Below are 26,446 nucleotides of genomic sequence, written 5' to 3' on the forward strand. Positions count from 1 at the left end.
TGCTTTAGAAATTACAGTGAAATGAAAATTACCTTTAGTGAGAAATAAACTACAAGACTAAGTAGATTTTTCAGCAAATACCCTGATGTCATGCAACTGTCCTATGTATCAGTAGTAGTAGGTATTAGCACACATACTTGTGTACAGCAAAAAAACCAACTCTAGAAAAAGGAATGTCTTTATAGTTTCATAAAAGCCCAAAGGGCTATGAAAAAAGATGAGTTAATAAAAGTATACGGAAATGTAAACAGAATCAAAAAAGGTGATGCTTATATAAGGTGAAGCAAAGACACACAACACAAATTTAAATAGTAGAAAATTGATTATGAGGTTTCTGAATTATGTGACTTACAATTATGTGTTTTGAAAGAGCTTGTCTTGTATGTTAGCAATTCTGCCCATATCCCATGTTTATCAAAGGCATGAAACCTACTGAAGTAGCTAAGCAGAGAATCCTTAGTTTAACTGCATAATTCAGCTGAAGTGTTTTGCTCACAAACTAATTTTGTTCTTTCCAAGAATCCAGTATTTCAGTAATTCTTCAAAAATTATCAGTTAACTGTTGTCAAATCTAAGATTTCATTAGAGAACTCTTTAAGTACTCCAAGGGAGGCTAAACTCTTACTTTTTTGCATTAAAGCTGCTGTAATTTCCAGCATCTTTTGATATTACTTTTCTCATTCCACTAAGTAAACTATCACCTTTCTTCTTGACCTTTTGACCACCAATAAACTTAGTCAGGTTCCTTTTCTTTCATATCCCCTTGCTAACTTTCCTCACTGTATTTCTGATTTTGTCCTTGCTTGCTTATACTACAGTTTTATATGACTCCTCAGTAATTATGATGTTTTTTCTATTTTCTGTGTGTATGTTGTATTTGAGATCCATGATGTGTTCATGTTTTAGCCAGACTTGTCAAAACACAGCAACTTAATTTAATCTCTTTCTGTGATGAGGCAAAAGGACTTGTAGTTGAGAAGAAAATATACCTTGACCCTAGTAAGGCTGGCAACATTGCATCCCATGACATGCCTCTGTAAACAGAAGTATGATGAATACCGAGAGGTATGGAAGACCATTAAAGAGCTAGTAGGTAAACTAAGAGTTTTTACTTTGGGAAAGAATGCACTGACCAGGGAGATGATGGAGACTATAATCATGGGATGCACCATAAATGGATAAATAAATAAATAAGAGGAAGTGTTTGTTTTCCTAAAAGAAAAAAAATAAATTACCTGGATGTGCAGTTCAAAACAAATAAAAAGAGATACTCCATAAAACAAGCTGTGAAACTCATTGCTGCAGAACACTGAAGATACTAAAGCAATTACAAAATTTATGGAAAACAACTTCACCAGAGCTATTGTATTCAATATGACCTCTGGCTTCAGGTAGCAATGACGTACAACCTAGTGGAGGTTCAGGGAGTATAGAGGGGAGTAGGGAAGAATGCGTAGGTTGGTACAATTTTTTTATTCATCCTAGTAGGAAGCTAATATTGACCATACTCATGGATAAGACAGTGGGCCATAGAGATAAGTGATCTAGTATGATAATATTCTTCAAAATCGTCAAATGATAAGACAAACTGAGTGTCATTTCTATAAGTATTTCTGCAATTTAAATATTTACTGCAGTAAGTTCTCAAAAACAGATAATAAATACATTTCTAAACCTAATTTTTTGGTGAGGTTCCAGTAATTAACTTTTTGCACAAGAGTTTCTCTGTACAATTGTTCATCTGCTATAAAATTTAAATGGGTTTGCATTCTTAGTTCAGCAACACCAAAGTTCAACAGTTAGCAGTCATTGCATCATTGCTTTTTAAAGCCTGTGTTCCTTACTACTACCCAGCAAGTGATTTCTGTAAGAATTTATAGTCTTGTAATTTGCCACTATACTTTCACAATAGTGATGCTCTTGATAATTCATGTTTTTCATATATTTAAAACTTCCTGGAAAAACAAATGCTCAGATTGTAATTTCTTTTGTTTTTAAGTTTAAAAGATTATTTGTATGGATTTTTTTTAGTCTAGAAATAGCTTTTAGCTAAAATAATCTCAATTGTTCCAGTACTTTAAAAGTACTGGAAAGAGCCCAGCAGTTTTCAGCTCTTATCCTGAAAGCTTTTTGTGTTTAAAGGCTGTACTACACAGTGTATGAGATGCATGAAAAATTTGATTTTCACTACTCAGTCTGAGAGATAATCCTTCAAACATAACTTTTGAGAAATAACAAAGGAAATTCTTAGTTTTTTGACTTTCATCTAATACAATATAAAAAATGGAATTTTACAAGCAAAGAAGTGAGAAAAGACAAAGTTATTGCCTTCTGAATTTTTACAACTAATTATTTTTGTGGAAGGAATCATCTGGGAGTTCATCTAATTATAAACCTTTAAAATATCTTCTTGTAAACCTTACTAAAAAATACAGCTAGTTTCTGACAATGGAAGCTTCCCTCAGTAAAGTCTAAGAGAAAATATCCCAAAGACTAATAAATTCAGAAAATGACCCAAGTGATTAAAAATTTTCAGAAGTGATGCCTCTAAAGACTGACACTGAAGAGTTCTGTGCAAGGTCTCATGAAACAGAACTTCGGTGAGGGTAGCGAAGTTACTACTAGTTTTGTAATCCCCAGACATGAGCTGGGAAATTAGGGAGTTCAGCATTTTCTGCCTGGATCAGACCATATCAAGGGGTCCTAAAAGCCTCCTTCTCTATAGCTTTTCTGACAATGGTTTTGAAAGAGAGAAATTGACTATATATATATATATATATATATATATATATATGTATACTCCAATTTCAGGTGTTTATTCATGTGTTCATTTTAACATTGATGAGTGCTTTAATGATCATTAATGACCAAAATCTTGTGAAAGACTTACCTCTCCCTTGGAATACAAATATTTTTCTCTTTTAAACTTTTGCATTGGCCTGAATCTGTAAAATAACTTTTTATTTTAATCTAAAATTAGGAATGCCATTACAGTGAAATACTGCAATAAGAAGTTAAATTATGTGTTGCATTTTACTTTGCGACTTGACTTAAAATTGCTCGAGTGACAAAGCAGACGAATTTGAAGAACCACTGCTTGATTGCTCAGCTGATGGGTGGTAGCTCAGTATATTCAGATTGTATGCCTAGATCCATAAATACATTTTGTTACATTTGGATTATCTAGTGTGACTTAATTAAATACCAAAAATAATTTACTTGCACATACTCATTTTGGTTCAGGTTTGCATATACACTGACTGAACATTCTGTGTGAATTCAGCATGTGTCACTGGGAAAAACTGCTCAGTTCATGTCGTTTAAAGCAGATCGAGATCAAAGTGGTTTATTGATTTATTAAAGACACAAAATTAGCTGGCAATTGGTGAACTATGCATTCAGGATCAATATCAGCAATGCAACAGCTACACAACGATACTAAACACTTAGAAAATGTAAATATACACTAACAGATTTCTAAACAGCTTTCCATAAGTTCTGATGCCCCTACTCCCCCCACCCCAGCTGGTGCCCTTGGTGCACCCATGCTGTCCATGGGTGAGCTGGACATCGCGCCTGCACGGACTGTGCTGCCAGGTCAGGGCAAAGCCCTGATGCTGCAGGGCTGCTACTGGCCCTGCCTCTGCTATGCTGCCCTCTCCTTGCAACCCCACTGCACATCTTCCAGCTTCAGACAGTTTTCTCAGACAGTTTTGGGTGTCCCACTCATGCATGCTGATACACTCACACTTCTATCTTGTCAGCTGCTGTTATACAGGCCATTTTGCCAAGAGCAGTCAGTTCAGGCACCCCACAAGCATGCTGTGCCCCTAGGTAATAATTTTGTTGAACAGCCCAATAGAGTAGTTTTCAGCTAAAGCTGGCAGCATATGCTGTGATTGCTAATTGCACACTTGGACTGTAATGGTATCAGACAGTAGAACTGAAAATTAAACATGGAAGAGAAACTGCTTCTGTCTTTACTGTTTGGCACCTAGACAAAAATGAGAAAGGAAATTGTCTGATTGAACACAGAGGAACAATGAGAAGAAAAAATTATTAAGAATGAATGTTAAAGTGTCTACTAATAAAACATCATTCATGTTTCTAAAAAATATAGCTACTGCCTCGTGCCGTTCTAATAGAAGGTGCTTTGGCCCTCATTATGAGAGAAAAAGACCAATTAATTTCTGAGCTGGAAACTGATGGTTACCTAAGGATTCATGATTGTTAAGCAGTTACTTTCAATATAGTTAGAGAAAAAGAGAATCACAATGAACAAAAAATGTAATTAGTACTTCAAAAAGATGCATTTCTAAAAGTTATAGGAGAATTACAAATTAAAAATATGGAAGGAAAAATTAAGATGGAAAAGTATGTGTAAAGAGTTGGAAATGGGAGTATAGACAGCCAGATATTTTTTAGGATTCCACAGTTACAGGAGAGTAGAACACTGGGTATACTCATGTCTGGAACTGAATAGTGTTTGTATTTGTTGAGAAATACAATAGGTAGACAGTTCTTCAGGTTAGCCAGCAATGCTATTCCCAATTCTAGATGCCTCAGGCAAAAACTGATGGGGGAAGGTGGAGAACAGATAAGCTGGTAGCATATAGATCCCCTGATGACCAGCTTGGTTGGTTCCCACAGCTAGAAACTTCAGTGGTAAATACTCACCTGACTTAAGAGCAGGACTAGTAGATATGGTTCTATCCCCATGCAAGCTGACTGCGGGTAAGATGACTAGAAGTGATGGCTCTAAGTGAGAGGGGAGAAAAATGATTCTTGATTCTTTCTCCAGTGACAAAGGAAAAAGTGAAGATCTAGACCCCCCCACAGGAAGATCACAGTATGACAGTGGCTTAGAAAGCACTGTTGGAGGTTGCTCCTATGCTGTAGGAGTCTTTGCTATATGTTTTAGGAGAGCAAATATTTTTGGACATTATGTAAATTTACACAGTGTTCTCTAGGATGATGAGTAGACAGCCAGTGTGAGAAGTGGTGAGAAATATTAATCATGTCCGTAATAGATGCAGAGCCAGCGACAAGGCAGAAGTGGCAGAAGAGAAATTATAGCCCAGGTGGGAACACAGGGCAGAACCTTATTTCCAAATCAGCCTCTGTAAGCCTGTAGCTTTTTCACAGGACAACCTGGGAAAACAGGAAGGAAGATAGTGTATGCAATACAACTTGGTAGACTGCCGGCTTTCTGAGGTCTTTATAGCTGATATGCAAGAATTAGGAACCACGCAGAAGCAAGCAATCTACATTTTAATAGTAACAGATGAAGAAAAGGCACAAAACAAAATATGAATGACAGGTCTCTAGGAGGCTTGTCACTGTGTGTGCTAGAAGTTATTATCTAGGCAAATCTTTACACTGAGACTCATGCCAAAAATTCACCAGGGGAATCTGTGACACGCTATTTGGCCAACCTCAATGGACAATAAAAATGCTTTATAGAAATGTTACTTAGATACTATGTATCGTAGAATCAACAAGTGCATGGAACATCAAAGTGGCCATATTGGTGGGAAACATGGGGGGGAGTGGCATAATTATGCATTATGTGCCCACAAGAATTAGTTCAAGGATAATGATATATGATTCCTAATAGAGAATTTTATATTTAACTGAATAAAGTAAGAAACTGGATGTAGGCCATCTAGACATAATTTTTTCGTGATGGTTTACCAAGCACAGCTGTCACTTCTGGTTGCAAGGGTAATCCTCCAAGGTAAAAGATACAATAGCAGTTCGATAGACTTTGAAACTTATCCGTGAATTAAGCTGCAACAGGCCATAGTCATGTGAGTGTTTAGCCACAAGCAAAGGCCATACTATAACAAGATGTAGGCTGATGGACCCTGAACTCTGTGAAAAGGAAGCAGAAACCTTTGGATGGAGTGGACTGGGTCTCCTAGTTCTTTGCTCAAGCAGCCTCTAAACAGACCAGAAGGTTCCTGTAAGCCCTTACTATTAGGCAAAGAGGAGTGTTATGTTTGTATGTATTGCATATACTTTTTTTTTAATATACCCTTTGTATGATAGAATTCAAACCCACAGTTTATTTCCATATCACATATCTATGTCTTTTTTGTTTCTATGTTCAATCCAATCCACTGGGATTGGCCCAATGGCAAAGTGAAATAACAAGCAATGCTAAGAAGCTAATATTAACCATTATTCTCCCCCTCTTATCTTAACAAAAGGTCATCACTGCTATTACTAGTGATGTCAAATAAGGGCAGCATTTAAAGGTTTCGTGCAGCACAGTAATCTTCATTGCTAAAAAGAGGCTTAGCATGTTGATAAATATTTAGCAGACAGTGGAAAATATTGTCTCTCAAAAAGGTAGAAATGGTGCTGTTCAGCTGGTATATTACATCTATGAGAGGCAGAAGCTCCCATTTGTTATTCCGTTCTGAGTTAAGAGAGCACCAGAAGATGGGAGGCATTGCTTCTCATACATCTCTCTCTCTCAAGCTGACATTACTCCCAGCTCTTGCAACTTTTGCACTTATGCTATAAGATAGGAACATAAGAAATGGTCTCCAGGTCAGATCATCAAGCCCAGTATTCTGTATCCAGCAGTGATAAAAGGAGAAGCTGCACAGGGAGAACACATGAGACTGGACACTGTCTTTGTAACATCTACTTCACCAGCATCCGAATTAATGTGTTAGAGATGTAAGAGGTTACATCTCTGCTCAGTGCTTTTAGTATCTATTTATGAACCTGTTGTCCATGAATTAGTCTAAATCCCTTTTTGAGCTTAGTGATACTCTCTTCCTCTACAAATTCCCATGGCAGCAAATTCCAGAAGTTCACTATCTAGTTCCTTTTAACTGTTTTAAATTGGTCACCTGCTAGTTTCACTGAATACCTCCTACTTGTACTGCAGAATTTCATGAACAACAATTCTGCATTCGGTTTATTCACTACCTTTAGATTGTGTAAAACTCAGTTATAACCCCCGCCTTGGTCTTCTCCTATCCAAACTTAGGAGCCAAGCCTTTTTAGGGTCTCTTTATAAGGTAGCTGCTCCATCTGCTTAATCATTTTAGTTGCCCTTCCCTGTACTTTCTCTAATTCCACTATATTCTTCTTGAGACGTTGAGACCAGAACTGCACACAGTACTCTCTGACTTACGGTATTAAAAGGTTTTCTTTTGTAAAGATTATTTCCAGCAAAGGAAAAGAAAATCAGGAAATTGTTAAAATAAAAGCATTTTTCACTACCTCATTTTTAAAATGCTTTACTGTCATTTTCTCTCCATCTTTAGAAGTAATTCAAAAAGGCTTTACTCAATGGTGATCATTTATCCAGCAATTTCAGTAAGGCAGACTAAAGTCTCTTTGTACTCAAAATCTCAGACGTTGTTTAATTGCTTATTATACAGAGATGGGATCGTGTTAACATCTTGGACTTGCATCATCCATTTACTGAACTGAAATTAACACATCCCATTTCAGATTGCCTGATGGGATGTTTACAAGGGAAAAAAAATGTGAAAGAGGAAGTAGTTTTTTCTGTTTCCTTAAATGGCCCTCCTGAAATGTGGAAGATAAATATTTAATTCTCACCTGTGCTAGTGAACTTTCATGAAGGTGCCCCAGTAAAAATGCAGTTGGCTAATTTAGAAGAATCAGAAATTCTTATTGGAGCTGTTTTCATGTTCCACATTTTATAATGCCCCATTGAGAAAAACAGAGAGCCAGCAGTTCAGATCCATTATATCAAGCTTGGGTTTCATAACCCAGAGGACTGTTCAACCATTGGTCTACAGGCTAAAAGAAGAAACTACACCTCCAGCAAGTTATATATTGAATATTGAAGAATATATTCCTCTTCTAAGGAAAATATTTGGTGAATTCAGACTGACTCCACTGATAGTTGGGATTTACATTTTTTGGCAAGTGAATTATTTCCTAAGGGAAAAATATCTCATTCACCTCTAATAATTCACCCCTAGAAGGTTAAACTATGAGAAATGTGGTGAAATATCTATCCTTTGATAGCTTCCAACCAAAACTGAAAGCTTTACAATGAACTGAACTTTAGAAATGTTCCAGCTCTATGCAGAGGGAAGGAATGCCAGATCGATTGCTTTCTTGGCTCCTTAGAGAGAGAAACAGGCAGGTTGTGGCAAGAGAAACAGAGAAAAAAAAGACAGAAGGCTGGGCTGGAGAGAAGAAGGATTTTTAGCACATTGTCTTATAAAACCTGGAATACAGCCCAGTATTCTTTAAGTCACATATACATACACACACACGCACACACACACCATTTATGATTTAAGAAATGGTTGTGAAATCTAGTGGTACAGTGGCCCTATAACCCTATATTGTAGGGTCAAGTACCCCTATACTGTTCAAACTATATATAAGGTGTCAAACTTTACTATTTACATTATTCTAGAACTTCATTTGCTGAAGCACTTCATTAACAATTCCAGTCCTGCTAATGATGTTCACATGAGTCATTAAGGTTCTAGCCTTCTTTTGTTCATATGTTTACTGCTTTAAAAGTTAGGGAATAGCATAAAAACTATGATAGAAGAATATCAAGTCAATCAATCTGAGACTAAGAAATACAGCAGCTGGATTTGGCTGCATGATATTAATCTGCCTGTATGTGTATTTTTGTAGTCTCTAAGTGCATGATTAACTTTCACACAGGACCTCTGCCTACCTGTTCCGTGAGTAGTATTGAACCTTTGCACTGACTTAATCCTTTTGAATATATGCCTTCTTCTACCTTCTTTTATGAAATTAAATTAGAAACCATAAAAAACCCTACTCTGCATGTATTTAAATCTTTTCACAGAAAAATTCTCAGGTTTTTAAGTTTTTTTAATAATTATAAACTTCTAGAAGAAGGTATTCATATACTATATTATTACTATACTTTACTATATATTTTACATTTCTTTATACATTACTATACTATATATAATGTGAAGTAATATTAAAACTATTACAGGTATTGCTGCAATACCTATTTTAGATGCAGATACAGCTCCAATCTACGCAGAAATCTACACAGTTAGTCATACAACTGTACCATGTGATGCTGCAACAGGTGGTCCAGTTAGTTGGTTTCCACCACAGTAAATTTCTATTAGTTGAAGAGCATAAGATCCAGATTTTGCTTAAGTTGTTGGGTGGTCACATTGTAACCTAAAACCACTGCAGTAACAGTGGTATACGAAATCTAAACTGTGTAAAATAAGTTAGACTTCTGAAAATGTTTAAAACAGTTAATTCAAAATAAAAATTATTTCTGTAATATGAGTAGTACAAAGTACAATGTTTCAAAATGGTAACTTTTCCTGTGGTATTCAGTTCACTTTGCAACAAGATCTGAGAAAAGTTATATTTTGGGGAAAAAGTGTGCAACTTCATATTAAAGCAGCTACTTTACTTTTATATTTTAATATCACAATAGTCAATCACTTCCACCCTTGTCTACTTGGATACTCTATGGTGAGTCAGAACACTGCTAAAGCTGAGTGAACGCACAGAAACGTCTGTTAGAAAGCATGATAAAGATTGATCATAGAACAAAAGACTAAAATCTGCCAAGAAAGTGAGGAGATGCTAAATAAGCATCTGTGAAAAAACACTAAAAAAGGGTTTTTTTCTTCCTTTCAAAGGGCAATGTACAATACAAAATACAGTTTTAACTTAGTTTTTCATAGACAAATAGTAGTAGCTGATAATATGTAAACCTAGAGTTTTCCATTTAATCCTTTCAGAGTGAATATTGATGAATTGATAAGATTATTGCCTATTTAACATTTGATTCTGCAAATGCTAAGCACTGTGATCACCAGAGCTCTTGTATGCATAGCTAATTTTAAGCATGTGAGTAGTCTACATGATGAATCGCATTATTGAATCTAGGCAAGGATGTTCAGAACCTTGTACAATCAAGTTAAGGGCTTTACATGAAGTGAAAAGACAATGAAGACACTCTGAATAGTTTATAACTATCAATTTAAGGAATATTAATGTTTTTATTCCAAACATTCCCCATGAATGTCTGTGAGCACATTTTCTTCAATTTATCTTCATCTTCTTTTACTAATTCTTTGGTTACTTTAGTGCTGTTATATATTTGACTTGCTCTATTTTTATAGACCCATAAAGAAAGGCAGTTGGGTCTTGTAGGAGTGGAGGGGGGAGAGGGGGGAACAGAGGAAGAGAGGGGATGGTAGTGATAAAATGTAATTCCTCTGAACACCTGCTGAGTTTAATTGCACTACAGCCGGCACTGATTGTAAGTGGGTAAGGGAGGGGTAAGGAGGGGGTTACTGACTGATTGGCTGTCGTTACATCCAGTTTTATTGTCCCCCCCCCCCCCCCTTCAGTATTATTCTTATAAGTTAAAAGAGACTGTGAGTCTGAGAGATTAGGGACCTAAACCAAGGAGGAATCTTATGATCTGTGAGCAGAATAAGATGCAGTGTTTCCTGGATGAAGACATCTGAAGAGAACATATGTGAACCTCTAGAGCAAGACTGATGATCCCAACAGACAAATTGCCACAGTATGCAGCATTCACTAGAATGAAAGGTTTATAGGTGAGATATTTAAAGAGGTCACCACGCCCAGAGTGTGTGGGTCTGGAATGAAATAGAAGACAGTGCTTGAGATGAAGGAGCTGTGGTCATTCAAAAGGGATAGCAAGCCATGCAGAGAAATTTTCAAGCAGGTTCTTATTCTACAAGAATTTCAGATAACAAAATGTGGTAGGTTTAAAAAGTATAGCATCAAGGCATTGTGGAACAAACCCCCTGTTCATGAAATTGATAGAAATGGCACTGAAAAATGACTGTTGTAATCTGATAATTGCTGGGGACAAGCTATGTTGATATAGAGAAGTATGATGCATATAGCTGTGATTTTAAAACTTTATTTTGGAAGTTGTCAAAAGAGGTGACAGAACATCACAGGTGGATAATTCCTTTGGTGGGGGGGAAGCCCCAGAGCCCAAATTTTGGCTTAGTTTGCAAACAGTAGCAGAGGTAAAAATGAGATCTGAAGTAATAAGAGAACAGATTGAGGAGTGTACTTCAGGACCATGTGGAATATTTTTCAAATCATGAATACTAGTATTGATGTTCAGTAACCTTTGTAAAAGATTAGAGAGCTATCATTCAATGGTAGTGCATTTTTTGGGGGGGGGAGGTTTTGCTTGAAATTTGGAACATAAAAGTGTAGAATTTTTCATTTTCAAATAAAAAATACTAGGTAGAAACCTCAGTTAAGCAAGTCAATTTTTATAAATGAAATGACTTCATACATTTTCTTTGCCTACCAAAATAACAAGCTGGTTATGTTTACAATAAATGCCTTTCAGGAAGTAGTTGCCTCGATTAAAATCCTGTGGATGATTTAAGTGTGTATTAAGTGGAAAACAGACTTAATTGTAAGTGCAGAAGAAATAAGCTCAGTATGAATGTTGGAGCTGGAAAGATACATATACTTCTGGTGTGTTGTAACAGGAAAGCACATTGACTTAAAACATTGTTAAGTAATGGCAGAATAAAAAGGGACTCAGGAAAAAGATGGGATAATATTTGACTGGATTAAAGTGCTACAAACAACACCTACAGTCCTGGATAAAGAGTGACCTACAGCTGGGTTTCTCACCATTGGAAGAATCTACACACAAGAGAGACAGACCTTTGCTTCCCATTAAGCAGTCAGAAAAGACAAAGAGGAAGGAACCACACAGCTATTGCATTTTGCCCTCTAAAATTCATCCTACCTGGTACTTCAGTATCTGTCTGGCCTTCATGACGATGTCAGTCTTTCTTCTTATAATGTAATGTATCCAGATGTATTTTTAGAGCCCTAAGCTTGGCTAAGTTCTCATTGGCATTTCTGAAATCTTTGCAGTCTAAATGCCTTCTTTCTGATTTGCCTCACAAAAATTTTTCAGAAATGATTTAATTCATGAACATAGTCTGAACACAGTCTCTCCTAAATTTCTTGATATGTGATAGGAGCTTAGGAACTCAACTCTAATTCCATGTACATGAGTATGGAGTGCCACATATTGTTAATTAAAAAAACTAACAGTTTATCGCTGAGCCCCTTGTTGCATTCATTTGTTTTCACATTCGCATCCTGATTAGAAGGTAGACAGGAGACATTGGATGCTTCTCAAAATTTGCCTTAAACTGACTCACATTTCATGGCTAAATGAAATTCATACATGTTTGAGCAAAAGAAAAAGATTTTCATTGGCTTATAAGGTAAAATCAATAAAACTATTACATTCTTTTTAGAGTATTACACTTTCCCTTTTTGCTATACAAAATTCAAAAATTTCTAATTAAATAATTCTAGTTTTAGCATGTTTGCATGCTTAATTAACAAATTAAAACTCTTTTGAACAATAACTCCACGTCATTATGAAGGTTACCATCCCAAATGTTACTTGTCTGCTCTGCCCTGATAATAAAACAATAATTACTTAGATTTATTTCTTAAACTGTAACATTCCTGTTGAGGTAGTTATTTAAATGCTACAGATGCTGCCATCTATTTTTATTTTGCATTCTGATTGTCTTAACCTGTAGATTGACTAATACCTTTATATTCTCTTTCTATTCTATATAACAGCTGTGAAAAGTCTGCATTTTGATATACATAATTAGCAAATTGAAATGATTTATTTCCTGTGTATTTACCTTTCTCAGGCTCTCAGTCTGGAATGATTGTGAATGGCTAAACTAAAGGTTCAAGGTTTTATATCCAACTTTCTATCTCCCCAGCATATAAAAAAAATCTTTTCAGATCTTTTTAATATAGATTCTGTTTAGCTTTTCTTTTTCAATGATCAGTATAATTATAGGGCATTGCCATCCACTAGATTTTATTTTCAAGAGCCATTAGATCCAAGCAGCAGTACATAGCACAAAGGAAAATTTTCCTCTTTTCATAACCTATCACTTTTTTCCATGCTTGTCTCTCTCAAAAAACAACCCAATAAAACAGAAGCCTACTGAGTAGCAAAAATATTTCAAGGAAGACCTGTGGAGTCTTTTTCTAAAACTTCCAAAAGTTCTGCTGAGAAGTGACTTTCCATTCTAATTATTAAAAAAAAAAACCAACTAAAAAACCCTGAGGCTTAATGTGTATTTGTCCAATGTAATTTCACAAAACAGCCTACCTACTTAGAGAAGATCATCTTGTTGCAAGTTCAGGAGACTTAAACCAGGGTTTTGTAAACCTCCAGGGATGGAGACTGCAACACCTTGCTGGGCAACCTGCTCCACTGGTGGGATGTACTCACGGGAAATTTTTTCCTTGTATAAAGTCTGAACTGCTCTAGTTTCAATCTGTCTGTTGTCTTTCATCTTCCTGCCATGCACACTGTAAAATCTGGCTCTGTCTTCTTGATGTTCTCCTCGTAGGTATGGGGGGGGAGAAGGGGGACTGCTATGAAGTGCCTTCAAAGCCATCTCTTCTCCAGGCTGAAAACATCCCTCAGCCTCTCCTCGCAGGGTGAGTGCTCCAGTCCCAGGCTGGTGGCCCTCTGGTGAACTAGCTCCAGTTTATCAGTGTCTTGTACTGCAGGGACCAAAACTGGATGGAGTATTCTAGAGGCCATCTAACAAGTGCTGGGTAAAGGCAGATATTTGCGTCCCTCAATCTCCTGGCTGTGCTCTTCTTAATACTTCTACCCTCTCAGCCCAGACATCCGTTTTTTTTATCCATCTAATTTTCCACCCATCCAGACCTTAAGGTAGTAAGTTGGATGCGAGAATATTGTGTGAGACAATGCTGAAAGCTTTTCTGAACTCAAAGTAAATGATACCCACTACTCCCCCTTTATTGACAAATCCAGTCACTTTATTATCATGGAATGCAATCAGGTTGATCAGTCATGAATATCTTTGGTAAACCATGCTGACTGTTCCTACTCACTTTCTCACCCTTCATGTGCCCAGAAATGTGTTACCAGAGGATCCACTTCATGATTTTCCTAGGGACTGAAGTGAAGTTTACCAGCCTGTACTTCCTAGATGGATTTTTTTTGGCCTTTTTTGAAGATGCCAAATTTGCTTTCCTCAGTTAGTTTCATATCTCCCCTAGTTTCTGTGACTTTCCAGATGATAGTCCATGAAAGGACAGCAGCCAATTCTTTCAATACCCTTGCATGCAGCCCATCAGATCCTGGTAACTTGTATGGATCAAGTTCTTTGAAGCTATCCTTGACTCAGTCCTTGCCCACTGCTGGTAGTTCTTCCTGAACCTTTTCACAAAGCACAAAGGCCTGGGAGACCATGAAGCAAAGACTGAAGCAAAGAAGGCGTTGGGTACCTCAGGCTTATCTCTGTCCACTATTGCTAAATTACGCATCCCATTCAGCAATGGACCCACATTTTCCTTGTTCAGCCTTTTACAGCTCATGTAATGTTAGATGCTCTTCTTGTTGCCCTTGATGTCCCTCACAAACACCAATTCCAGTCCTATAATTTTAAAATATGCAATTTTAAATTCTAAAATGGTTATGTTTTAGGTGTGTATATAGATATATATATGCAATGTAATGAAATTTAACAAGACAAATATTACTTACAGCTATTAATTGTTTTTACACAGAGTTGAATTAACCCTCTCAAATGTGGATATTTACAATGTAGATCACTTACACCAAATCACCAAATTACAATTTTCAAAACATTACAGAAATAAAGGCAGCAATATAATTAATTCATAATGGTCATCCTTGACATCCTATTGCTCTCTTTTAGCCCTTTGTTTTTTAGAAAAGTATTGGAAATGTATTTTTATTTCTTGAGTTACCTTGATATAAAAACACCAGTGGGAACCAGTGATTCTTGGTTTATTTGGGGGATTTGGGTTATTTTTAACAAGGAGAGTTTGCTAAGGATAAAAGAACTGGAAATAGTCTAATAAAAACTGAAGTCCCAATGTAGGCTAATGATACTTGAAAGTGACATGGTTATATCTCAGCAGGATAGCACTGGGCTTAGCCTGAATGTCAGAAGTTTGACAGGCAAGTATGATAAAAATACATCTCAGTCACCTCCAGTGAAAGAAGTGATGAGCATTGTCAAGAATGTCCTTCATCTTTCCTTGCCAATTACAACAAACCAGGGGCAGGAGAAGGAGGCAATGTCTTCTCTGCTGCTTCATTCACTTTCTGCTGTCTCCCATATACTATTGCTTTATCTAGGCACTTGCTGTTCCATTTTTCTGCTCAGCAAAATAGGGAAGTGAAGGAAAGAAATGTAGAAGGACATACTAAGCCCTCTTAATTTCACTTCAGTGCTACTGACCTCTTTCTTAATTTGGGATAGAGAGGGAAAAATAAAGTTCCAGAGTGCTTGTAATCATTATTATTTTTTGTTGTTCTGTTGGTCAAGGAATAGTAACTCTGTACATTGATTTTGGCAGCAAAGCTGGCTCTAATCCTTGCCATCATTTCTGCCCTGTAGCACAGTTCACAACTTCTGTACATTGTAAAGTAGATTACTGAAATGAGCTAGACTAAAGTAAAATCAAATTTGTATCTTCTAGAAGAAAACAGATCCTTTCAAGTTAACAGCGCTCCATCAAAAACAGCTGTTCAACTGAAAGGATAATGGGTTTAGTGCCAGGTTTTCCAGCAAAGGCAGTGTATTACAGAATCACAGATTCACAGAATGGTTGAGGCTGGAAGGCCCAGCTCCCTGCTCAAGCTCTGCCTAGAGCAGCCCAGGAGAGCTTTTGAATATCTCCAAGGATGGTGACTCCACAACCTCTCTGGGCAACCTGTTCCCATACCGTACTTTTAGACTGTACTACACAAATCCTGTCAGCACACTGCTCGTGATGGAAAAAAACTCGTAACCACTGGTTGCTGTTACTGTTCCATGATACAAAGGAGAAGCTATGCTGGCAGAAGACAGTTTTCATATCTTAACTAATGTATTTGGAGAAGTGGTTTACAATGGCAGAAAGAAAGTCTTTCTGTTGGCTTAGCTACCATAGCTAAAGCTCTGTAGTGTAGGAAAGTCTTCAGTTGGGAATCTGAGAAGTAAATGTAGAGAGAAGTCAATCACCTATACGCAGAGTGAAGTAGAACAAATTTCCAACAATAAGCACAAAAATCACTCCCAAAACAGAGGGATGAATCCTGGAAAAATATATGGATTAATAAAAGTAGTTGAGGTACACAAGGAATGGTGAAGTAGTCAACAGTAAGGTTGATAGCAGATAGAAGAGTAAGTTTAAAAATATGATAATTTCAACTGGGATGGAAACAAGAATGGGAAAGAGAAATTACCAGAGGGAATAAAGACTAAAAAGAGACACAAAAATGAGATCTGCCAAAAACAGAGAGGTGAGAATACCAGTCAGCTGTCTGAATCAGCCACCAGCTTGTTTCAGTCATCAGTCTCCCATTGAGAGCTTGTGTGCCTGGAGCTGTGTGAAATCAGAGGCACAGTGCCAAGATGGCAAGAAACTGTGCCTTCATTCAGTCATCTACCTCAGCAGGATGTGTTGTGTTACAAGGAAATAGGTAGCTACGATAGTGGATTAGTGCCAAAGTTAAGGTGTATGCATCACCCTGGCAAACTGTGATTCATTACAGCCCGGGGCAGGAAGCACAGTAGATGAGCAGCATTATTTCTAGCCAGAGCTACTCACTGGCTGATAATGAGAACTGCACCCTAGGGGAATTCAGCTGCTTTGATTTTTCCAGTTTCTGCACCAGTCTGATTCCTTCCTACCTGGTGACTATGCACCAAGAAGAGAGGATTATTGCTCCCATGACTCTGTGCTTGATTTAATCCACAAGCTGAAGCGGCCCAAAGCTCTCCAAGTCTGGGTTACTAACTGTCCTTGCAGTTACACATAACATGTTCCAGTGCCTCAGTTCCCTCATTGCTAGGGAAAGGAAACCTCCACAGAGCCTCTGTGCTCCAGCAAGCCAGTCATGTAGCGAACGTGATTTCACTGAAAAAAAGCAAACAAGGCACATAGCCCCACAGACACACAGTCCTTAGAGTAAAAGGAATGTAAACAGATTCCCACCTACCAATTTATCTTTGCAGGAAAGGTTCCCCAGCATAGACCCTTGCTAGCAGACAGGAACATTAATGTAGTTTCTTTACAACAGGTAGTCAAGGCCTGAAAGCATTGTTAGTGTCCCAGTAGCTTAAACTGCTGTGACATTTTCTATACTTCTATTGTCTACATTTGTATTATTTTATCTAATTCTATTATCTACATTATTACATTCTATACTTCTATTATCTAAATATTATCTGCAGTATCTATACTTCTATTATCTACAGTTTCTATACTTCTATTATCTACAGACAGGCTGCACATTTTATTTTCAAATGTGTAACAGGAAACAGTGGGCAATTAAAAGCAGGCAGGACCTATATACATCTGATCATCAGTTAATTTCAGCAGAGCAAAGACTTATTCTGTAGTTATTTTGTAGTTGCTCAGATAATAGTTTAATTGTTTTTCTTCTAAGATCCAGCGCAAGGCTTAACCAGTCAAAATAGTAAGTGGCAAGTAGCAACAAAACACACTCATAGTGTTATTACCCATGCAAATGGGTCTTTGATAATCAGTGAAAGACATTTAGACCTTGCTGAAATTTCCTAGATCATACGTTTTGCCAAAGAGGCTCACTTTAAAGCTCGTCAGTCTTCCATTAAAACTCACTAGCTCTGGAGCTTGATGATAACTGAAGTCTGACACCTCAGGAGAGAGGAGTGAAATGGGAAACATAGTATGTTCCGTTCAGTTGGAGACCCCATACTTGCAAAGCCATCAATACCCACTGAGAGTCTGCAGTCTTATGACAGTAAGGAGGCTTGTTTTTATTTTGGTGTTCAGCACCCTCTTCATGGATGTACCATGTCAAATATGCTCATGTCAAACTAGTTACAGAAAACTAACAGCATTCAGGGCTTGTTTGTCTCTAGACAGTTATAGCCATACAGTTCTCGGTAGAGAAGAGAAATCTGCTCCTGGTGAGCTGCATTCTGTACAGATTTCTATGAAACTCTCCTTCATCCTACTATAATTCTCACAGCACTGCTGGGCATTTCACATCTACTGCACAGCTTTATACCAAACTGTTTTCCAGATTTTCAATCAAAAAGGCATGAACTTGGAATACTTCAGAGCAAGCACTCCTTGCTACATCACCTTTGTCATCACAGAGTTTTTAGCCAGCTGTCCATTGATAATCCATGTACAACTCTTCACAAACATGTGCAGACTGGTTAATCAGAATCCTTTGCTATTACTCCTATAGACTTTACAATTGCGCAGTGATATGGCTGAAGACTTCCAGTGAGGCAAGTTTTTTTTTATTGTAGCAGTGCTGAGAAAAAAAATATTCATGATTGTATTTGTATTGTTTAAAAAAAGTGTCATTTCCATCTTGGGAAGAGGACATTAATACATCCTTGGGTAACTGGAACATTAAAGATGGCATTTCACGATTTATTAGGAGGAGCACAGTAAAACATTGGAAAATACTCTTGGACACCACTGTTCCTTGTTATTTACAGAACTCAGTGCACTGACATATGGAAATAGCTTGTTGTTTGAGTGCAGAAACAGTCAAAAAGGACTGACTATGGCTAATTCTTTTCCAGCTCTGAAGAATATACACATGAATTCTTGGATATTGACTGAATAATATGTAAAAAACAAGAATTATAAGTGAATGAAGATTAACTGAGACTGTGTGTTGAAGTACAGTGCTGTAAATATGGAACTGAAACTATATTTGAACATACAAATATACACAAAGAATTTGGGGGTGAGGATTCAGTGTAAGGAATAGCTTCTTAGGGCTAAATAACTTTAGAACTTAGGGCTAAATAACTTTTCTGAAGTTAACTATAGTATTCCAAATACTACTTCCTATGTTTTCAGATCATTAAGCATTACCTTTTCTAAGAATCTGAAAGCTGTTTTCTTTAAAAAGATGACTGTGTATAATTGCCATCCAATTTTCAGGATTTTCCATACAAGAGCCCCAAGGTTTTCTCTGCTCAGAACTTTATGAAAAGACGTAATTCTTTTCTGTGATTCATACAAGAGTTGAGCTGAGGTGAAGAGAGATCAAATACCTTTACAAATTATTGCCTCAGTACTCCTCTACCGTGATATAGAGGAATATTATCTTATTTCAGGTTCCTAAATGGTTATTTTTCTTTTCTCTTTCTTACTCTGATAGGAAAGGACTATAAAATGGGATTCTGCAGGGACAGAAGAGAGGAAAATTGGGTGGAAGGACAACTGTCTGCACAGGCTTCCAGGACTGCCTTCATCATGGAACTTGGGAAGTTTTTCTCATTTTTCCTTTCTCTTCTTTTTTCTGCTTCTATTATCTTATCTTTGTTTTTATTTACCATGATTTTTCACTGCTGAGCATATCTTACTGCTGGAAATTTCTTTTTTTTTTAATCTGTCTTCTCCATTTGTTTCTATACAGCTACTGTAAAAATAAATCCATACTAATATTGCATTGTAGAAGAGAAACAAGATAATGGTTCCTTTGTAATAATTTCTGTTGAAGAAATAAATCAAAGTGGGTTATCACTTACAAGTTTGTGCAGCTGTGTTTCAGATCACAGCGCTAAGGTCCTGAACACAGCAAGGCCTTCTCAGGCCATCCCATCTCAGATATTTTTAACCATCCTCTCCCTTCTTCCTTCCCTTCCTGCAGTCCCAAATTCTTCTCAATCTATGTTTAACTATTTGTGAAATGGAGGCAAAATTTTTGATGTGAACTTCTGAAAAAAAAGAAGAGCCAGGAGTTGAGATGTATACCATCAGAGAACTACAATTATCAGTACACCATCCATGTTTTCACACTAGCTACACAGAAAAGAGATCTTATTCTTAGAGATAAGAATCCCAAATGTGTACCTTTAAAGAAAAACAAACAACTCAAATGAGAGCAAAAAATACAACAATAACTTAAATTGTAATAAGGGGGCAGGAAGGAGTCATACAAGGGAATTTTCTCCTGAACATATTAAATAAAAAACAACCCTTCAAAGAAAACAAGAGATAGCCTAGAAATAAAGTAATGCCTCTACAAAATAGGAGAGTTTATTTTTCTTGCCCCCAATAAAAACATAAACATAAATAAAGGAAGACATAGGTCTCATTCTGTCATGAAATAATACCTAAGGAATTGTTTGTGGTAAGTATATGGAGGAGGGGAAGAAGAAGCTAAATTGTAAATCTCTTTGGTGACCATACACAGGAAAGAGGTAGTACAGAGCACTGTTTTCCCATAAAATGGACCTTCAATATGGCTTGAATTTCAAGTCTGCATTTCCAAGTCGGGGGATGCAATTTCATAATCATTTTGATTTAGTTGTGTTTGAGACGGCAGAGCTCTGAGACTTACAGTTAAATTAAGTTAAATAACTGAAGACGATTGGTCAGTTCTGGTCCTAGACTTTCTCCTTTGATTTCTAGGCACCTTGGAAGAACTTTTAAAAAGGAATGTGGGAGAAATCAGTGAGTATGAATGGTTGACTCATAATACAATATCAGCACGACTTTGAGAAGAATTTAGGAGATTTACAAACAAGGCAGTAGCCTTCTTTTTTTATATACTCAAGTATAATGCATAATAGTTTTTCTCTGAAGAGATTCTTTTATGTAAGAAATCCCAACTCCGAGATATCGAATGTGTTTAAAAAGCCTTTCACATGTTCAGTTTTCTTAATTAGTTCTTTACCAGCCCATAACCGATGCATGGGAAAATAGAAAAAAATTTGGAGCTTTCTCTAAGATCTCCATCTCAACAGATTTTCAGCATTGGGCATTGTAAGTTTCCAATCTCAATGGAGAAAAGAGTTAGCGTTTCTGTTGAGCATTAAAAATCCTCACCTGTGACAAAGTCAGGAAGAAAAAGAGACAAGGATTCTAGTAATATTCTACTGGGACAAACATAATATGCAAACTGATAAGGATGCCAAGCTGATCTCATCACGTTGGTATATTACCTGGCATGGAAAAAGATGTTACAAGAATTCCTGTATCTAGAGTTTGAAAAAAGTAAAAATCAGGATCCATAGTGATTCTAGGCAATCGGATCAAGTCTTTCTTGCTGCTTGCAAAAAGTTTGCCAGACGTTATCTGTATAAATGTATTTAACAGAATACCTACTATAGAACAATTTTGAGGCAGACTATTCAAGAACATCTTGAAAAATAAGAGCTTATGCAGATAAGAGCCAAAAAATTATTCAAAGTCTTGTTTAACTTTTCAGAAAGAAAAGACTGAGATTTCACTCGAATGCACTTTACAAGGCTTTTACAGAGAGAAAACACCGAGTACTAAAGGTGTATTTGAGAAAGGCATAACAAGACTTAACAGTGGGAAGTAGAAGACAAACAACTTCAAGTCAGAAAGAGGGTACTTTTTTTTTTAATGTAACAAGGGTACTTACTCAGTGAAACAAACTGACAGTGGAAGCCGTAGATCTCTACAGCTCTTCAAGACTGCATGCCTTTCTGGAAAAATATGCTCTAACAAATACAAGTTATTGGGTTCAAGACACAAGTAACTGGATGAAATTCTACAACCTCAGTTACAAAGGAAGTCAGATTAAGTGATTGAATAGTCCCTTCTGACCTTCAGATCTATGGGTCTACAAAAAGTATTTATCTGAATATGTAATACATGCAATCAGGGCCCACATGTGACTTTTCTTGAGTTCCATGATAAAACTGCTTCACTATCTCTGCTTCATCTTGCCAAGTTAGGGTTGGATATGACTTCAGTATTAATTTATCTAGAAGCAGTTTCTGGCTCTTTTACATAAGCTGAAGGTAGACAGTCTTTCTAAGAATGCGAAGGATTTTATATATCTGATACTCCTATTAACAAACAATTTTTAAATAAGTCATAAATGATACCTTTGCTTCAATTTTATGTATTAATTATTTATCAATATTTCAAACATTTTAGCAATTCAAGTCTTCAGTGTAACATTCCTGAAGTAGAACTGTATATACATTTTATGACATGCCTCTAAAAAATATGTAGGCTTGACAAGTTGAGCATTGTCAGCAGGGAATACTGGATGAATTGTTAGAGACTCTGGCCTGAGTGCAGAACATCTCCATTTCCTTTCTCCCCTAATAGTGGAGATTTTTAAACAGTACAGACAAGTGACTAACTAAATATTTATATTTCAACTTTAAATAAAATATTTATAGTTTTCCATTTTATCATATTTTATACTATAATTTTTTATATTTTCTTTCTTCTCCTTTTTCATATTTTCCTCTCTCATATCTAGTGCAGTTAATTTTTTGTATTTATTTTCTTTTCCTTTGGTCTCACTGTCTCTGTTGGCTTTTACACTGGCAACATGCCCTATCCCTTGCAATCTGTTTAAATAAATGGAGATGTTGAGATCCTGTCAGGCCTCTCTCTGTATGTTCAAGAAAACATGCTAAAACATAGTTTTTGAAAGAAATTTAAGCACTGGAAGTTTGAAGGTGAAGTCTTTTTCCTCATGAAGTTGATTAGAGTTTTTTCACTTCTTTTTAGGGGTCACTATTTTACCCTTATTCTCATAATATGTGTCTTAATTTCAGTGATGGTTCTTTACAAGAGAGGTATGAACAGTATACCTTTCTTTCCTTTTTCAGTTGTTAGAACAAAGGGCTTTTGGTCTATGAATAGATTTCCTAAGGGAATAGATTTCCTGTTCCATTTCAATAACAATATCTTACACTAGCAAATTCAGGTTCCCTTCACAGTATTACTGAATATTTTACATCTAGCATACAGCATCTGCTTTTATTCATCATATTGCCCGTTAGACTGGTTTCAAAAAAAATCATTCTGTGTTTTCCTTTGTTATCTCTATGTACAGTTCTCCTTATCCTGATTGGTAGCTGTTCAACCTGCTTCCCATCAATGCTTTTCAGTGGCAGAAGAGAAGACAGAAGCTTATGGACCTTGGTCATAAGTGACTCATTTTCTTTCCGGCCCAATACCCTATGTTCTCAAAGGAAACAAAGCACAAATTGAATCTAACTGGATTATACATTTCTGTTTTCTTATGAGTTCAGACTGCTTACGTTGAAGTCGTGGTCACTGAGAAATAATTAACCACGCCATCTCCCATAACAGAATATTCACCCATTAAAGTATGGGTGTGATAACATAATAATCCACTGTCTTTAAAAACAAGATTTTTAGTTATCAATACCTCTTTCACACACTACTTCCTGCATCAAGATCTTTTGCCAGGGTAAAGAGATGCTTCGTCATAAGGTTATCTATAATTCTGTCAAATTAATCTTAAAAAGTATATAAATTTGAATCACTGTTGGAAACAGAGGCATGAGCAACTGCAAGTGTATTTTTCTAAACTGGGAATGTAATATAGAATTAAATGCAAATGACTACATTAATGCAACATTATGGCTGAGATATGATACAAACAAATGTCATTAAATTCAAAGTATGGTTCCCACAGCAACTGTAACTCTGCTGCTTGGCACTTTCCGTATGCATTATGTTGTATTTCTATACCATATGCAATACAATATTAACCTCACTGTCTGTATCTTTGCAGTATGACTGAATGATGGTTGTTGTGGGAGCCAAAACTGAGTTCTTCTATTTTTGTTAATGTGAAAGCCCCACAATATTTTGCATTTCTCTAGTTTCGTATATTTAATTTCCATTGTTTTTGCTTTTTTTTAAAGAAGCATGTATAATTTTCTATATATCTTATGTGACTAAAAAGTCACTGCTTTTGCAGACAAGTATATATTTGAGCTACAATCAAAGCCATTAATGTTTGTCTTAATTTTATTTCACTAGGTTTTGGTCAACTAGAGTTTTGGGGAACTTACGGATTTTTGGCTCCCAACTTCACAATTTGAACCTTAGTTTCAAACCAATAAAACAGAGGTCTTAACAGCAAAAAACAAGTCTGCTGGATCTATATTTCTATCATGTTAACCTACCTATAAGAAAAGATCACTAGGAACAGTAGGCTGTCTGCTGAGGCCATGACACCAATTTAAATTCAACAAGTTCATTAAGGTGCAAATTTTGGACTGAGTGCCTAATTAGCATTCACACATTCAAATGAGTACCAGCATAACAGAACAAAAAATGTCTGGCATGGGCCAGTTTATTTATTTTTACCAATTATATTGTGTTTTAATATATATATATCCATGTTTACATTAACCTATGTGAGGAACTATTTGTAGCATACTTTAGATTTAGTGCTTTACGGTAGACCAGTTCTGATTCTAATGTGGTAAGACTAGAGAGAAAAAGAGATCAGCAGTGTTAAACACAGAGATTTTTGATTTTTTTCAGAAGCTGTTAAAATATAGACTTTCAACATCATAAAAATGAAGCAATTTCATTATTTTCACAATTTCAGGAGAAATATATGGACAAAATTCTTTATGAGAAAGAAAAAGAGAAGGATTACTATTATTTCTACCTTTTAACATTTTGAAGTTTTCCAGTTACTACATCCATTAGGAATTCATAAAACGTTAAGCTACTGTTTTTCTTTTTCCTGTTTTTGCTACCATTAATATTTTGCATCAATAACTTTTATTATTAATTATGTCTATAAAATGGAAGATTGCCTGAGCAATGTGTAGTGATTTCTTCAACTACTCTGAAACTATTTGGGCTTCATCTAAATTAAGGGAGGTTTTCAGAAAATTGTAAACAGCAGCTTTCAGTACTTTTTTCCATGTATATGTCTAATATGTATTGCTATATAAGTAGTCTATAGCAATGTTTCCTAACACCTACTGTTCAAGACTATAATTCTATTTAATTTCATTTTGCTGAAATTACTGGGGTGCAAGCTCATGTTAATTATGTTTTATAAAAGAACACACACTTCAAGATATTTGTGCTGGAGTCATTCCCTGAAATGTTCTGAAATGCTTTCTCCTGATTTATCCCCACCCCCCCCCCACCCCCCCATTTCAGGGCTTACATATTTCAAAGAAAACTAGAGAAAAAGAAAGTGATTCACAAATTATGCTAACTAACGTTTTACACTGCTCTGAGTAGAGAATCTAATTCAGTGCCTTTTTGACATAAAACAGCACTAAAGTTACGAAGCCATTTTAGAGACTGATTAGACTAAAAAGTGCTATATTGTATCAGTAGAAAATACATAGTAAAATGTACATAAACTAACTCACCTGCTTTTGAAGACTGTAGCAGGACATATTTTTGAAACTGGATTACTGAGATATTAGGAATGTCCTTTGGTTTATCCAATTTAAGATTCTCAGCATTGTTTTAATAATTCTGTTCTGAATAGCTTTTCAAGTCTAATAAAATTGCCTATGCTTTCTTACATATTGTTGCCCATGGCAGACCTTGAATAATATTTCTATAAGCAATGACTGAGATATTATGTATGATTTAAATAAATAACTATGTTCAATAGAAAGCACACCTAACTTTCAGCGTTAAAAATAGTGATAAATTCTTCTAAACTGATAGAATTATATTTTATGTTCTAGCATTTTTGATTAAATACAGCAAGTGAGCTAGACAGTATAAAATACTTATTTCTCTTCTCCCTATGTAAGTTTTCAGTAGTGTTTCAGGACTAGACCAAATCTATTATTATGCTCTATCTCAAGTTTTTTATTTGTTTCTTTAGTGAAATGACACTGTTCTTTTGTTTACATATTTTTATGCTTGTCTTTTTTCTTTTATCTTCTGTAGATTTATAACCTTAAGTAGAACTGAAGTTAGTAAAGGTATTATATCCTCACAATATCCAATTTTCTCTGCTTTGTGTTATAAATGGGAGGAAAAAAAATGAATCTATTTGGAAAAAGTGAGAAAATAATCAGGAATTTTCAAAATATAGATGAAATAATAGCTTGCAAGGATTCTTTTGTGCAATATAAAAATAAAAATTAAATCTTCGATTCTCACCTAAGACCACTACCATTGGGAGCAAAGAATATATGACCAAATAGAAATCTCTGGTTACACACAGAAATGCCTAGGGATTAAAGTCAACTCATAAGTCACACAGAAATACATATCCAGTGGTAGACATTCTATTATGAAAACTCCTTGAATGATCAGGACTCAAACGAACTTCAAGATTGGATCTTTGCAAAATAAATACAAAATAAAAATGTGGTGTAATGCTTGGATTTACATTAATGTCAGATTGGAGCAACAACAAATCAAACCTCTACATCTGAATATACCTGTGTTTTAAAATATTGCTTGAAGAAAACATAAAACCTTAAACAATATACAAAATGTCATAAAAATAATGCAATATAAATATGAAAAAATATAAAATATATGTTTAAACATACAGCATTTAAAAATAATTTAGTTCGTGTAAATGAGATATTGGTATCAATGAAAATTT

The sequence above is a fragment of the Dromaius novaehollandiae genome, chromosome 2 (assembly GCF_036370855.1).
Source record: "Dromaius novaehollandiae isolate bDroNov1 chromosome 2, bDroNov1.hap1, whole genome shotgun sequence".
NCBI classification, from domain to species: Eukaryota; Metazoa; Chordata; class Aves; order Casuariiformes; family Dromaiidae; genus Dromaius; species Dromaius novaehollandiae.